Raw genomic sequence first — 16,324 nt, forward strand, 5'->3', positions numbered from 1 at the left:
GATGGACATGAATTCCATCTTTTAAATGCTCGACCTACAAGCCGAGACAAACTTTGTTTTTTCAAAAATATTTCATTTTAAATTCTTTCTTTAAATAAGTTACTGTATTTTAAAGCTCTTTGGTATTTTAAAGCTCTTTGGGAGTTCCAAAAATATTTAAATCGTCAACATAAACCACAATTATCACAAAAATTGACTTTTTTTATTATAAAAATGATGGAAAAATCGGATCATTTTTATAACCGCCTTTCAACAAATATTCATAAGACGATTGTGTCACATATGTCCAAATTATTTTAATCCATATAAGGATTTTTTTAATCTAATCGAGCAATTTTATCGAGGAACTCTATATCTTTCTGGAATTTTAAATCCTTTATGGATTTTCCTATAATTTCACTACCAAATGAGCCATACAAATAGGTTATAACAACATCCATTAGATACATGTCAAGTTTTTCGCGTACTACCAAACTAATAAGGTATCTAAACGTGATTGCATCCTCCATAAAAGAGTATGTCTTTTCATAGTTAATGTCAGACCTTGGTGGAAATCCTTATGCTACAAGTCATGTTTTATATCTTATAAGTTCATTTTTTCTAATATTGTTTTCACACAAATACTCGTTTATATCCTACTGAATTTACATATTTAGGTGTTTGGACTACAAGTCCAAAAACCTTGCGTTTAGTGAGTGACTTCAATTCTACTTGAATTGCATCTTTTCAATTTGGCCAATTTTTTCTATTTCTACATTTGTCAACAAATTTAGGCTTAGGATCCTTGTTTTCTATTTCTATTTCAATAACAAAATTACAAGCAAAAATGTTGTCAATAACTATATTTTTTCGATTCCATCTTTTTCCTGAAGTTACATAATTTATCGAGATCTCTTCATTACCAATATTTTTAGGTATTTGAGCATCTTTTGGGGGCTTCTTGATTAGTTATTTCCTTGGCCTCTTCTTGGCACTTTGCCTCCATAATATGATCATCTTGAATGTTTTCTCTTATATTTTTAAAATGATTTTTCTCATATTAAGGCATGGATTACATTTTTTGGCATTAATAGTTTGTCTTATAGGAACATTAATCCGTATTAGAGCATTTTCAGTTGGTATGTGAGATTCTGTAACTCTCTTTAGGTCAGCGAATGCATTTTACAGTTGATTGACAATATTTTGCAAATGTATTGTCCTTTGAACTTCATGTTCACATTGACTTGTACAAGGACGTAATTGAGATAACAATAACTCATTTATGTAATTTCTTTTACCAATTATTTTTTTCTCTCTGTTAATGTTGGGAATGTTGTTTTTGTTGGATCTAGTGCCCTTAGTATAGTATTTCTGCCTATGCATAATCGTATTTTTTGACAAAATAGTTTAGCAATATTCATTAATTACATTAATATCCTTATATATGTTCCTCAATGATTTTTGCATGCAAAGGAAATATTGACTTACTAATTATCTAATGTTTAAATAATACTAAGTGGTATTACATGGTCGGATCAAAATATGAAAAGATAACTTATATTAGTAGATAATCTAAACAAAATTTTAGCACTACTTTTCACCCGCAGACGAATGGATGATAATATGCTTCGAGCCTACGTAATTGATTTTGAAGCAGGCTGGGAACATTACTCACTATTGACTAAATTTATGTATAATAACATTTTCTAGTCAAGCATTCAAATGGCTCTGTTTGAAGCGTTATACGGTTGAAGGTGTAGAACAACTATTTGTTGATAGAATTTGTGTGAAAGAGAGGTTATTGGGTCAAAATTCATTTAAGAAACAGAAGATACAGTAAAATGATCAAAGATAGATTGAAAGAAACTTTAAATAGAAAAAGGTTGTACGTGGATCTGAAACATCAAGATATTAAGTGTTCTGTGGGTGATAAAGTGTTTCTAAAAGTTTTTCCGTGGAAGAAAGTTTTACGATTCGACCAAAAGGGAAAGTTGAGCCCTTAATTTATCAACCATATGAAAATCACCGAAAGGGTACTAGTTGCATATCAGTTAGCATTACAAGTTAAATTACAGAAAATACACGATGTATTTCATGTGTTGATGCTTAAAACATATCATTCGTATCTGTTTCATGTTACTTCGACAGAAGAAATCAAAATTCAGCTTGATTTTTCTTACAAGGAAGAACTGATTAAAATTCTAGCTCGTGGGGTGAAAGAATTATGAAATAAACATGTCCCACTCATGAAAGTCTTGTGGCATAATCATAATGAGGAAGAAGCGACCTGGGAACCGAAGGAGACAATAAGATCCCACTATCCCCAGCTCTTTTCAGGTATGAAATTTCTTTAGGGAACAATTGTAACGACTCAAAAGTCAATGGTGATGGAAAGTGTGGTTCAGAACCCTTTTTTTGTAAACTAGACTAGTAAATATTTTTATTAAATATTTACGAAGTTATATTAGAATTGAATTGAATTTCAGTAAGGTAATTTTGTTGAATTAGTGCTTAATTAGGGTTCAAGGACTAAATATATGTTGTGTCAAAAGTTCAATTCTTAAGGAATCTTTAAATAGAATTCAAGTAAAGTGCTTATATAGTAATTATACCCTTAGATTATATATAGTGGTTGGTTGAGGAATTAAAACATAAATGTTTTTATGTTATAAAACATTAATTAAAAAATATAATAAAATAAAATGGAAATAAAATATGATTAAACAAAGTGGGTGGAGAAAGAAACATTTTATTCCAACTTCTTTCATGCAACTAAACTAAGGGAGGAAAAAAAAGAACTAAATGCATGGCCTTAGGGTTTTCCATTTTCAAAGCTTTAATTGGTTAGTTCAATTTAGTCCTTTTCTTATAATTTTTATGTTTTCGGAATTCCGGGAGCTCAAGCTAGCTGACCCATATAGTATTTTTCGGAACTATTAAAGATTGGGGATGTTACCATTGATGATTAGTTGAAGATTTAGGTGTTAATTTGATAAATTTTAATTTTAGAGTTGAAAAAAGGGTTAAATTGTAATGTTAATTGATGGTTCTGTTCAATAGGGACTAAAATGCAGAAATTTCAAAATTTATGGTAAAGGTGAGAAATAGGAGGTCCAATAATGACTATAGTGAAATCAACATTAAAAATTGGGGTTAGAATTAAAAGTTAAGTTAGTTCCTATTTTAGAGACTAAATTGAATAAAACGGTGAAGTTGCTTACATCAGTAATTGAATGTGAAAATGTTAGTATATTGATAAATTTGTATGTTTGTCTTAATTCGTAGCTAACGTCGACACGAATTCCTCAAAAAAGAAAGGAAAAGCCAAAGTCATCGAGATGAATAGTTTGGAGTTTATGATTTGTGTTTTTATAATTCGAACTACTTGTGATTGCTGCATATTGAATTGTTTGTGCATGGTAAGAACATAAGGTGAGACACTTTGTTATGACGAGTTGTATTGTATTGGAATGATTTGAATTGAATATTGTTCATGAGGACTAAATTGAAAATATTTGAAAATGTGTAAGTTTATATAAATGTGACATTGAATAAATATTAAGATGATTTATGCTGTTGTATGTATGGATAAGTGATTTCATGATGAAAATTCATTTGAATTGAAATATTGGTTGATAATGAAATGAGTAAGGAACAACCTATTAGCTGTTCAGGTAGATTTGGATATAGTTGGCTATAAACTCTAAATCATATAGGGTTTTTATAGTTCTTTATGGCACCTTTTTGCTTAAAAAATTATGTTAATCTCGAATTTTTGATAATTAATTGGGTGAATTTTGTTTATATTGAAATAATGAGCATGATTTAATAAAGTATGCAGTTTTATGCTTTTATGTATTAATTTTGTCTATAATTTAATTAATTCATTTACATATTAATTTCCTCTATTTAATTATTATATTGGGACCATAGAGTTAATAATTTGTGAAGCTTATTTTAACTTTGCATGGACATGAGCTTTATTCTACCTTAGCTGGACAGCAAAGGCATGCAAATTGGGTCAGAGGAACTCAATTTGATCTAGTTAAAGATGATTTAATCGAAGGACAAGTATGACAACTAATTGGGTCGCAAAACCATCTAAGCAAGGAGCAAACAAAATCAGCTTCTGAGAGAATTATTCAGAGGTCCCTACACTTAGAAAACAATTAAAAATCAGCACACAACTTTTACCCATGAAACTTTCCACCTCCTTGCTTGATTTATGCATGAAATCAAGCATGAATCAAGCAACCAACAACCTCACCTTTCCACAATTCATGGCCGATCACAAGTGAGAGAAACCTAAGGGAATTTCAAACTATTTTTGGCAAACCTATTAGTAATCCCTCAATTGTAAATAGACTTCCCATTCACCTTTCATAACACATCTCATATCTCATCTCTCATTTCCTTTCATCATTCACTAACTTCTCATTTTTCTTTCCATTTCCATTTCCCTCTCACGCATAAATCCCCCATTTAACTAGCAATTCCTTGAGAAAATTCTCTCTTGGCTGGCCACATTGAGAAGTGTCTTGCAAAGGAGAAACTACGAGGATTGGAAGAAGCCACCGCGATCAATTTTGGAGGACTACCGAAATTACTTCAGAGTTTCTTCTTCCTTTATTTTTATTGTTGTTCAACATGTTTACAATTTGATTTGATTTTTTTCATTAACGGTGATAGCTTAATTTTGTTTAGCTAGAATGATTACATTAATTTGATGAAGTTTATTTGAATTATTTTCATGATGTTCTGTGCCTCAATCTTTCATGTTTCCAATTAAAATCATTCATGTATTTCATTCATTAATATATGATTTAATGCATTAAAATTAGTCGATCAATCCTGACCAGATGGCAATTAATGGACGCAATAATTGGAAGGTGAATGCTTAATTTAGATCATGATCTGATTAAATTAAAGGCTCGTAATAACTCAGGAGAGCTTTATTACCTTGCATAACTTTTAGGGTATTGTGATTAAATTGTTTCAAACTTGATCCGTCACAGTTACTTCACATAAACTCTAAGAAACCCTTAGTTAAATATGATCATGGTAGTATGTGTAGCACCCCAAACCCGACCCAGACGTTATGGCCGGATCCGACATGCCACATCGAAGCGTTCAAAACATTTTATATTGTTGATCCAGAAAAACCTACTTAGTGTTTTAAAAGATAATTTCATTATAGGTTAAAGTGAATGGAAGTCATGCACCGGTAGGAAACCGGAAAAGAGGAGGTGAGTTTATCGGACTACTTAAGTACCAAGCTCCCTTCGGATCCAATCCTAGACATGCACACCACCATTGCCACACCTTAACGTCATGTATATTTCTAGGAAACCGATTTGATTAAGTCATTTTTAGGAAAAGTGATTAATTTTGGAAAATACTTTCATTGTGGAAGCTTTGCTTGGTGTCGTGTTATTTTGAAATCAATTATTGTTTTTTTTTTGAAAACGCGCCCTAAAGCTATCCAATTTCAACAGTTAAAATAAGTAATACCTATTTTAGTAATACATATTAAAACCATCAAAAATAATTAAGCGGCCTTATTACATTTAAAAACCCAAACCTCAACGTAAATAATAGGATGTCCAGTTCACCAGAAGAAAACCAAACTTTCAGAACGGGTGGCCACTTCGAATTCCCTCACAGCTCCAAGCCCACTATGGTTGGGGATTTCCTGCGTGGATGAAAATAAAAAGGGTGAGTTTGAGAAAACTCAGTGTGTAAATTAACCCAACCATAGCCTATATCAGCTTAAACCACAGCAATAGAATTAGTTGGCCTTAGCCCAGAACATAATTCAGAATAAAGCCTATAGGCCTATAACAGAACAGAACATATATTACATGTTTATGCAGAAACCCAACCCAGATTCATCCATAACACCCCCATACCAGCCTTACACATTGTGGGGAGACTACTTGACCCACCCAACCGCTACACACCACAGAAATCGCAGCGAGGCTGCCAGATATTGTGACGGAGTCACCAGATATAGATATTGTGGCAGAGCCACCAGAACAGATATATGTGACAGAGCCACCAGATCAGATAATTGTGGCATAGCCACCAGGACAGATATATGTGGCAGAGCCACCAGATCAAATAATTGTGGCATAGCCACCAGGACGCTTCCTCCATAGTATAACCCAAGTCCCCATGCAACAGATATATAATCATGGCATACATCATACAGAATCAGATCATCATGCTTTTCAGTCAAAAGTAACCCTAAAGTATAATGGTAATTTTGCATACATAGGGGTATTCAAGTAATTTAACTATTCTTAAGGTTTTCATACATAACATAGCCATTTACGTACGATCAGAAACACTTACCACTTTTTCTTACTAATTTGGGCCCGTTGGCCCATTATCCCGTTTTTGGCCCATTAAGCCCAAAAATATCGAAATGCACGGAATCGCGCACTCTGCAGTCTTATCACTTTAATTTACCATATACATCAAACTATTAATCTCATGAGCATTCACACACTCGCAAGATTTCAAAATACCGGCTTTTCGGCATTTCAGATTTTCGGCTTGTGCCTATCTAGTCTATAAGAGGGTGTTAGTTACACACCTGTTTGCGAAGATATGCTGACGAGATCCACACACGAACCGCCTACAATTGGATTACTAACACGTTAATCTAACTATTCAAATACGAACTACGTATTAACCCCTTACAATATTCGGCCAACCACACCTACAGATCAGAGTAAGCTTATAAGAAATCAATAAGCAACTTATTAACAAATTTTTGTCAATGTTTACCACATAATCATAATTTCACTGCAAGCTGTCTTCTTGAGCAACAGTCACTAAATTATTTATAACTGCAGCTACGAAACTCCAAATCAAGTGCCGTTAATTTTCCATGAAAATAGACTCATATATCTTCTATCCATAAAATTTTCAGAATTTTTGGTTTAGCCAATCAATACCAGATTTTTCTCAAAGTTTCCCATGTTTCACTGTTTGACTAATCTGATCACTCTTCACTACGAATCAAATTTCTCATTGTACAGAATTCAAAATATGTTCTTGTTTATTTCATTTGAAACTAGACTCAATAAGCTTTAATTACATAATTTATTCAGCTTCTAACTCATCTTCCACAATTTATGGTGATTTTCCAAAGTCACGTTACTGCTGCTGTCCCAAGCAGATTTATTACCAAATCACTCTTTCACACCTAACTTGCATGCTTGTTATTTAAACATGTATATCACTAATCAATCATCACATATCTATGATTTTACTTAAGTATAATCTCCATTTCATCATTTTAAAGCACAACATGTTAGCCGATTTTTCCCCTTAGCATCTAAGGCACATGCATGCTCATTTGTTTGGCTCAACTTCACCTATCTTCCATTTTTCATCAAAAAAACATGAAACAACAACCATTTCCTTCATTTTAATTCATGACTAAATGCTCACAACACAACTAAAAACCAAAATATGCTTCAAGAGTTAAGGTAGAATCAAGAAGAACTCATGAACATCAAGATAGAAGCAAACTACCATGAACTTACCTTCAATTTTCTTCCCCAAGTGACCGAACATTCAAGAGCTTTCTCCTCTCCTTTCTCTTCTCTAACTTTAGGCTACGATGAACAAAGATGGACAAAACTTTATTCTTTTCACCCCTTTTTTTTTAATAAAATTTCATATTTCATCCATTTAATTCTTTAATACAAAAGACATGAAATTCCTATCATGAAACATTTACCTAACCCATTATCATGGAACATTTACTTAACCCATTATCATGGAACATTTACCTAACCCATTATCAATTTGTATCAATTTGTACCATAAATTATGGATATCAAGTGCACATTTTAATTATGGATATCAAGTGCACATTTTGTCTACAACAACATGATGGCCGGCCACTTCATGTAAAATGGGAGGTTTGTCATGCAAATCCTCCTATTTTGCACTCCTATTTATATGGCCACTTCAATTTAGCCTATAACATTTTCAAACATTTTCACATAGGTTCTATTTCATAATTTCACCCCCTTTTTCTTATGGAACAAAAATTAACTAAAATTCCCGGGTTCTATCTTAAGCTTGGGCCTTCTAGAGGCCCACTAACATAATTAAACCTATGCCAACATTCACAGAATTCCCGAAAATTGGGGCGTTATAGTATGCATTTTTTTCTAAGTAAAAGATTCCGAAAGGATTTAATATTGGTTTCAAAGCTCATGAAAGATCGAGTTGCCATGGATATTTTTGGGAATATTATAAGCATGATGAAAATAAACTAAGTTAAATGATGTAATTATTCTAGCCTATTCATGTTGTCGTTTTTGAAATATTTTGAATTCTGCTCTTAAATCCACCTAATACATTTTAATTATTCATTTCATTTGCATTTAGGTTAACTTGCATCTAGATAATTATTTTACTAAACATCAACCAATCAAAATTATTGTTTTTTTTCCTTACCAAATTGTTAATATTAAGTTTGCAAAATATTGATTAACATATACAGTCCCTGTGGAGACGATAACTCTTATACTTACTTATTACTTGATAACAACTGTGTACACTTGCATAAACCTCATCGTTGCAAGTTTTTGGCACCGTTGTCAGGGACTATTGCCTTAATCATTGTTGTGAAATTATTCTTTGCAATTTAGTTTTTATTTTTTCTATTTTATTTCTAAATTTACTAATTAGTTTTTTATTTGTTATTCTTTAATTTTTTTATGATTTATTCTCAGGTGTTTATGAGCATAGATCGAATCATCGATTTATTACCTGTAGACCCTGAAATCGAGTGGACACTTAGACAAAGAAGACAAGAAAGATTTGCCCAAAGACAGTTCGCGAAAATAGACCATGGAAATCAAAATGATGTTCAAGTGAATGGAGTCGCTAATGTTCACAATCCAATCCTTATTGCTAATGATAGGGATCAAGCTATAAGGCAGTACGCTGTGCCTTTGTTTAATGAGTTAAATCTGGCAATTAGGATACCGGAGATTGAGGCATCGCAGTTTGAACTGAAGCATGTGATGTTTCAGATGCTTCAAACAATGGGCCAATTTAGCGGAATGCCCACAGAAGATCCATACCTTCACCTTGGACTATTCATAGAGGTGAGCAATTCCTTTAAGATAGTTGGTGTAATTGAAGATGCATTTAGGTTGAAGTTTTTTCCATATTTGTTGAGAGATCAAGCACGAGCATGACTTAATTTGTTGCCACCACATTCAATTTCAACTTTGCAAGAATTAGTTGAGTGCTTTTTGGTAAAATATTTCCCACATAGCAAAAATGTTAAGTTGCGAAATGAGATCACTATTTTTAACAAATGGATGATGAGTCCCTATACAAGGCATGGGAAAGATTCTAGGAGTTACTTTGTAGATTTCCTCTCTACGGGATTCCACATTGCATCCAATTGGAGGCATTTTATAATGGTCTCAACGCACACACAGAGTTGGTGGTAGGTGCTTCTGCGAATGGTGCTCTCTTGTCAAAGTCTTATAATTAGGCTTACAAGATCATCGAGAGAATAGCCAGTAACAATTACCAGTGGTCGACAAATCAAGCAACTTCAAGCAGATGAGTAGCTAGAGTGCATGAAGTAGATGCCCTCGCTTCACTCTTAGCTCAGGTATCTTCTATCTCTTCAATGTTGAAATAGCTTACTAATGGTTTTAATCATGTTACAGCTCAGCCACTGAGTCAATTTGATTTTGTTTCCTACGTATATTGTGGGGATAGCCATTCTTTCAAGAATCAACACGAAAATAGAAGTGGACAAGGACCACGGTCCAATTTCTACAACCCTTCATGATGAAACCATCTAAACTTTTCTTGGAGTAACCAAGAAGGAAGACCAAACAACACCTATATGCAGCATAGACCGAATCAATCCCAAGGGTTTTATCAACAAGTTCCCAAACCAACACAATCTGAATAATCCAACAATTTAGAGAATTTGTTGAAGGCGTACATGAAAAATAATGATGCCTTAATCCAAAGGCAAGCAACAACACTGAAAAATTTGGAGAACCAAACGGGTCAGCTAGCTACGAAGCTTCGTAATAGACCGCAAGGAGCCTTGCCTAACGATATAGAAAATCCAAGAAATTTGGGTAAGGAAAATTACAAGATAGTTTCTTTATGAAGTGGTAAGACTTTGGAACTCAAAGAAGCAGTAGTTGAAGATGAACTTATTGAGAAGGATATTCAGGACATAACCAAATAGTTGCAGCCCCAAAAGACCATTCAGGACATAACCAAATAGTTGTAGCCCCAAAAGACCAACGCAAAATGACTTTTATTTGCACGTACAATACGTTTGCTTTTAGGCGAATGCCTTTTGGTTTATGTAATGCACAAACTACATTTCAATGATGCATGATGGCAATATTTACTGATATGGTAGAAAATTTTGTTGAGGTATTCATGGATGATTTTTCTATGTTTGATAATACTTATGATGTTTGTTTGAGTTTGGCTAAGGTACTAAAGAGATGCGAAGAGACAAATCTTGTCCTTAATTGGGAGAAATACTATTTTGCAGTTTAACGTTAAAAATACCAAAATCCAACAAATAGAACAAAAACCAAAACAAAGCCCAAAAACAAATTTACAGTCCAAAAATTCCAAAATAGTTAAAAACTTAAACTATATTATTTAATTAACCGAGAACCCAATCTGAGCTCCCGTACACCTATCGATCTTATGATTTCTGAATACCTGAGAGGGTAAAACAAAAGGGTGAGCTAACAAGCTTAGTGTGTAACTAAACTCAAACAGAGAACACACATAACACAATAAACAAATCAAGGTATCACAGAGAATTTTAATGATCAATTGACTAGAATTGAGAATGCATGATTATGCCAATGCAGTACTTTTTAGAAAAAAAACATAATGAAGATTTTTTAGAAAACTTCCTACCCACTCTGCTATACACCAAATCAGAGTTCCCCAAAACTCGTCCATCCAAAACACACCAACAGATAAATATAGACAATGCCACTAGAGTTGCAGTTAAACTGCCATATCAGATATATGTGGTCAAGCCACAATATTGCAGTCAAGCTGCCATAACAAATATGTCTGGTCGAGCCACTATAAAAACAGTCAAGCTACCAGAATAGAAATGTGGTTAAACTACTAAAACTTCCTCCTTATCATATTATCCCAACCCCATGCAATGTGACATGACATGCAAACACAGAATCTAAATGAAAAGCATGTAAAACATGCAGTAGTAAAATAATAGAAATCAGAAGGCATGGAGTTCCATGCTTTGCAAAATAGATGTGTCACAAATCAACATAAGCAAATCAATTTCGCCATAACGTCACATACATGGTCATATAGTAGATTCAGAGATATAAAAATTAACATAATCAAACATCATATACTCATATACAAACACAACAAAATAGAAACATGCCATCAAAATTATCAGTATACAGATCATGCATATATATTTCACATACCTTAACCACATTACTTACAGTATCTTACTATCAGATATCATATTTTTAGGTACTATATGTACAATATGGACCCTACGAAGTGGTTAAATATGCATCACAGATAAATACGACCCTAAGTGAAATTGCCAAAAAATGGGGCCACACGACCCAACTAGCCCAGCCCGTATAGCCCACACTGCCCAAATAACCCAGTCCGTGTGACACACAAAATCTGACACATAACCGTGTGGCTTACATAGTCTGCCACGTGGCTGTGTGACATTGATAGTGCACTTTTCGGCATCGTGTCGTTTGTTGTTTTTTGAATTTTTCTATACACGCTTGATCATTTTTTGATACACGTTGCTACGACACACTTAGAGACTTCTAAACGACAATATCAAAAAATTAATTAGCATGATTTTACCAAACCTGATTCACTAATTCGGCACAATCAAAGACAATCGAAGCTAATTACAGAAAAAAATACTATATGCAGGACGACACGTTAGTCATCTGTCAACATGCATTTTCTAATTAGCCGTTAGTATATGCTATATTTACAATTTAATTATATGCCTACTACCACATATGCTATAGATAATAAGAATATGAATATTCGAAATGGGATGGGATGGAAATTTTTTTTTAAAGAAACCATTGAATCAAGAATTAATGACGTGTTTGATCTTCAGGAACTAGATGAATCGGTAAAAAAAAGAATATTTTATTATTTATTAATAATAAAATTAATTATCAAAATAAAATTTATAAAATATTTAATCGAACAAAAGGGAATGAATAAAAGTAATTTTATTGTTAGCGTATTGGCCAGAGTAATCATCTTACAATTCAAAGTTGTAAGAATTATTTACTTATGATGTCTGTATTGATAACAATTTACTTTTATCTGTAATGTTTGAGTTGTAAAAAAGTGAGATGGACATAAAAGACAAAGATGGTGACTTGGAGATAAAAGGTCATTGTTGAATTTTGAGATAAAAAGAGGGGTTTGCATTTTGCAATAATATTTAATTTGTAAAAAATTAGGTAAACCAAAAAGGTGAGAGAATTCTTGATTAGTGATTGAGTCATAATCTGAACAAGCGCATATTGTAACATGAAATGATAATAAATAAGAGACCACAATGGCAAATTGCTACTTTGTAAATAATCCAATATTGGTACTTCTTTTACGTTATGTGTTTTTATAAAATAATAAATGTAATTATAATCAATTGTAATTATAAATAATACAATTCGAATAACAATAAGAAAGTAGAATCAAATTCGAAATCGAATAACTATAATTCATATATTTTGTAACATCTCAATAATTGGAACTAATAGAATCAAGTTTGTGAATCGAGAGAGAGTGGTTATGCCCTAAATTCTGAGATTATCTGTGCATTTTTAGGAAGTAAATGATGTATTAGTTTGTTGGTTAAGTGTTAGTGAAATGTTTCTTGAAACTCAAGTTTAAATTCATTCTCTTACATCATTTTTATTATTTTGCAAATTTTGCATCAAATTTTAATATGTGACACTCCTCGTTTTTAAAATAATTATTGCAAAATTATTTAAATAATGAGGAAATAGCCTAGTGGTTAATGGAAATATGAGAAAGCATGGAAATTATATTAAGGTCCTAAGTTCAAATCTTTTCCCTTGCAAAATAATTAAGTTGCAAAATCCCTTATTTTTTTAATGCGTTTGTTGTCAATACCCTTGAACTTTAGGTATAAATATAACTTTTTCTTGTATTTTTTAACCTTTAAGTCAAATTTCCCCTACCCCAAATGTAACATCCTATACCCAGCTCGGTCTTCCAGCTCGAATACTAGGACGCTACACCACCATCTCACATCATGTTCATATCAAATCGTCATGTTATTACGCATGCATCTTTTGTTGTTGTTGTTGTTGTTGTTGTTGTATTTATTAACATAGCATTCACATGAATTATATGTCACACATTTACTTTTTATCAATAAAACATGTTAACCATTCATTAAATAAACATAAAGTAAGTACTAAACTTGCATTAGGACCACTTAGCAAAATTTCCCAAAACTGTTATGTAAGTATCGATACCGAAAAGGAGTGGGTGAGCTTACCAAGCTCAGTGAATGCTCAGAATAACTACTACGTAAACAAGTTGTTATGCATCAACAAAGCATACATGCAACATAATCATAACATCTTCTACTCTTATGTCATATTTTACATGTTTAATCATCTTTCATGAATATTTACACACTAATCACATGAATATTTTAACATATATTACAACACATATTAATCACATTTACTCACTTTCAGTCACGTTTTATGATAGTTTGGCTCTTGAGATTATGAAACATAAAGTGGATTCTATAACCACACATCGGATACTTGGATCTCCAACACACCAAAATGACTCAAAGAGTTAAGCATGTCCTATAAGTGAAGCATATAGCTAACACTCTCCAACACACCAAACACATATCCCGGTGAATGGAGCTTGGCTCACATTCCTTTATCCCTCAGAAAACTATCCATGCGCCTCAACACCCTAGATATTACAACACAAAGATGAGTAATCACAATCTTATGATATGTCAACTATATCCAACGGTCTCATAAGATCATTAGGCCAAAATATCCACATTATTATGACATATTTACTTACCGAATTTTTGCACATATCAATTACATATTCACATTAGTAGCACAATAGATCACTGTCACATGGCATGAAAACATATCTATATATTTACTTCACATGGCATGAACAACACACCCTCATATTCACTTTCACATCAATCATCATAAGCTTATAGCATATGTCATAACATCTCATATATGTTTATAATTTCACAATTTAATAAGCATACGTATATCACATTTTATCATAGCTATGAGAACACTTACTCTCAGAATTTATAGTAGGGGTTTAGGCTACCTCTAAATTTCCAATTACACAAGGAATCATCTACGAGCAACTATTCTAAAACACTCACCAGAAATACGCTTCCGCCAAAAAGTCCAAAGCTTAGACAAGCTTCCCTTTGCCTTTGTCTCTTCTCATTGAAGGTCCTATTGACTTCAACACTTTAACAAGACAAACCAAACAAACACACAATCAACAATCAGTCATCGATTCACCTTAAACAATAAAATACAATAGCCTAAGCTATGTTCACTATTAACCAAAACCTTCGACATGGAAAGCTTTAAATTTGAATATCTCGGCCTACACTTAATCTTTTCACATGAAACTAATTCTGTTCATCTACATATTCATCTATGACTAATTCCCAATCTTTAAAATACACAAAACTACACATTTTAAGGTATCGACATTTTTCGACAAGTTTTGGCCATTACGACGAAAATTCATTAAAACTTGAGAAATTCTTAACAAAACGTCAATGTAACTTTAGATACTTTCTAACGATGTTAAAACAAGTTGAAAAACACTTTGAAACCACATTTTAATCTACAATCTCGAAATTCACCCTTAACAACCAACTTTTCAACTTTTACTTAAAACATGCATTTTAATGGCTAAAAATTCAGTTAAGAGACTAGATATCATTTAAAACCAATAGGAGGATGAATGATTACCTTTAATGGAAGAAAAATGAGCTTTGACCCAAATATGAGAAAACCCATTCTTAAAGAGGAATATGAAATTAGTGAGGCTTTTAGGGTATTTTCTTGGTTTCAATGGAGATTTATTGTAACGCCTCCACGCCCAAGACCGTCGCCGGAGTCGAGTATGAGGTGTTACTAAGCTTAGTTTAACATTTTTAGAACTTTGGATTATTTGTTTCTACATTCACAGCTTTTAAGCTACTTGCGTCACAGTCACAAGAAAAATCATATCTCGAGTTACGAAACTCGAAATTAAGATCCGTAAATTTTATCTGAATCTAGACTCATATACCTATCTACTAATTTTTTTCTAGAATTTTTGGTTGGGCCAATTAGTACAGTTTATTAGTTAAAGTTACCCCTGTTTCAGGACTCGACTGGTCTGACCTCTGTTTACTACGAACCACATTTATCTATTTACAAAATTCATATGACTATGAGATTTGTTTCTACTAAAACTAGACTCAATAAGGATTCTAAGGATAGAAAATACACCACCTAATTATATCTTTACAATTTATGGTGAATTTCTAAAGTAGGAACAGGGGATTTAGAAACTGCTATGACTCTGTTTCACTAAAATTCAAATATCTTCTAACATATAATTCCTTTACTTGTTTCATTTGTTTCATGTGAAACTAGACATAATAAGCTTAAATTTTATATGTAGTTCATCACCAAATTCAATTTCTATGATTTTTAGTAAATTTTCAAACTCGCATTAGTGTTGCTGCGGTATTCTATTTATGGTAAATTTCATCCTTTTTATGAGTTTTTATGCACTAAGTATCTTAATAGTTTTCCTTAACATCAAACATAATCTAAACTAACCATTTTCATAATTTATCATTATCAAGCATTTCCTCAACCATTTCACAACCATACCATAAGATCATTTACACAAAATAGGTATATTGCTATACATGCCATACTTAAATTTACAAGCCATTTACCAAAAGTCTTCCGGATAGTGTGACTGAGCCTTCGACCTATCCCGACTCCTAAGCTGGCTTGTCCAAAACTACAATGAGTAAGAAGGAGGGAGTAAGCATAAATGCTTAGTAAGTTCATATGCAAATAATAAGTAACATAACAAACAGTTATACCAATCAACATTAGCATACATCACTAAAACACATATCACATTTTTAATCATTCTTCATCATCTTATTACCTTATCGTGGTTGTATCAATACTCAACCCGAGGGTTAAATACATACTTG

General features: G+C 32.6%; 1 non-coding gene across 1 annotated transcript; it reads right to left on the reverse strand.

Moving 5' to 3' along the window:
- Positions 1-9,300: 9,300 nt before the first annotated feature.
- LOC128290874 (small nucleolar RNA R71) lies at positions 9,301-9,406 on the reverse strand. Its single transcript, XR_008280656.1, has one exon. It is a non-coding gene; the product is annotated as a small nucleolar RNA R71 (small nucleolar RNA).
- Between the last annotated feature and the right edge of the window lie 6,918 nt (positions 9,407-16,324).

The sequence above is a fragment of the Gossypium arboreum genome, chromosome 3 (genome assembly GCF_025698485.1).
Source record: "Gossypium arboreum isolate Shixiya-1 chromosome 3, ASM2569848v2, whole genome shotgun sequence".
In the NCBI taxonomy this organism is placed as follows: domain Eukaryota; kingdom Viridiplantae; phylum Streptophyta; class Magnoliopsida; order Malvales; family Malvaceae; genus Gossypium; species Gossypium arboreum.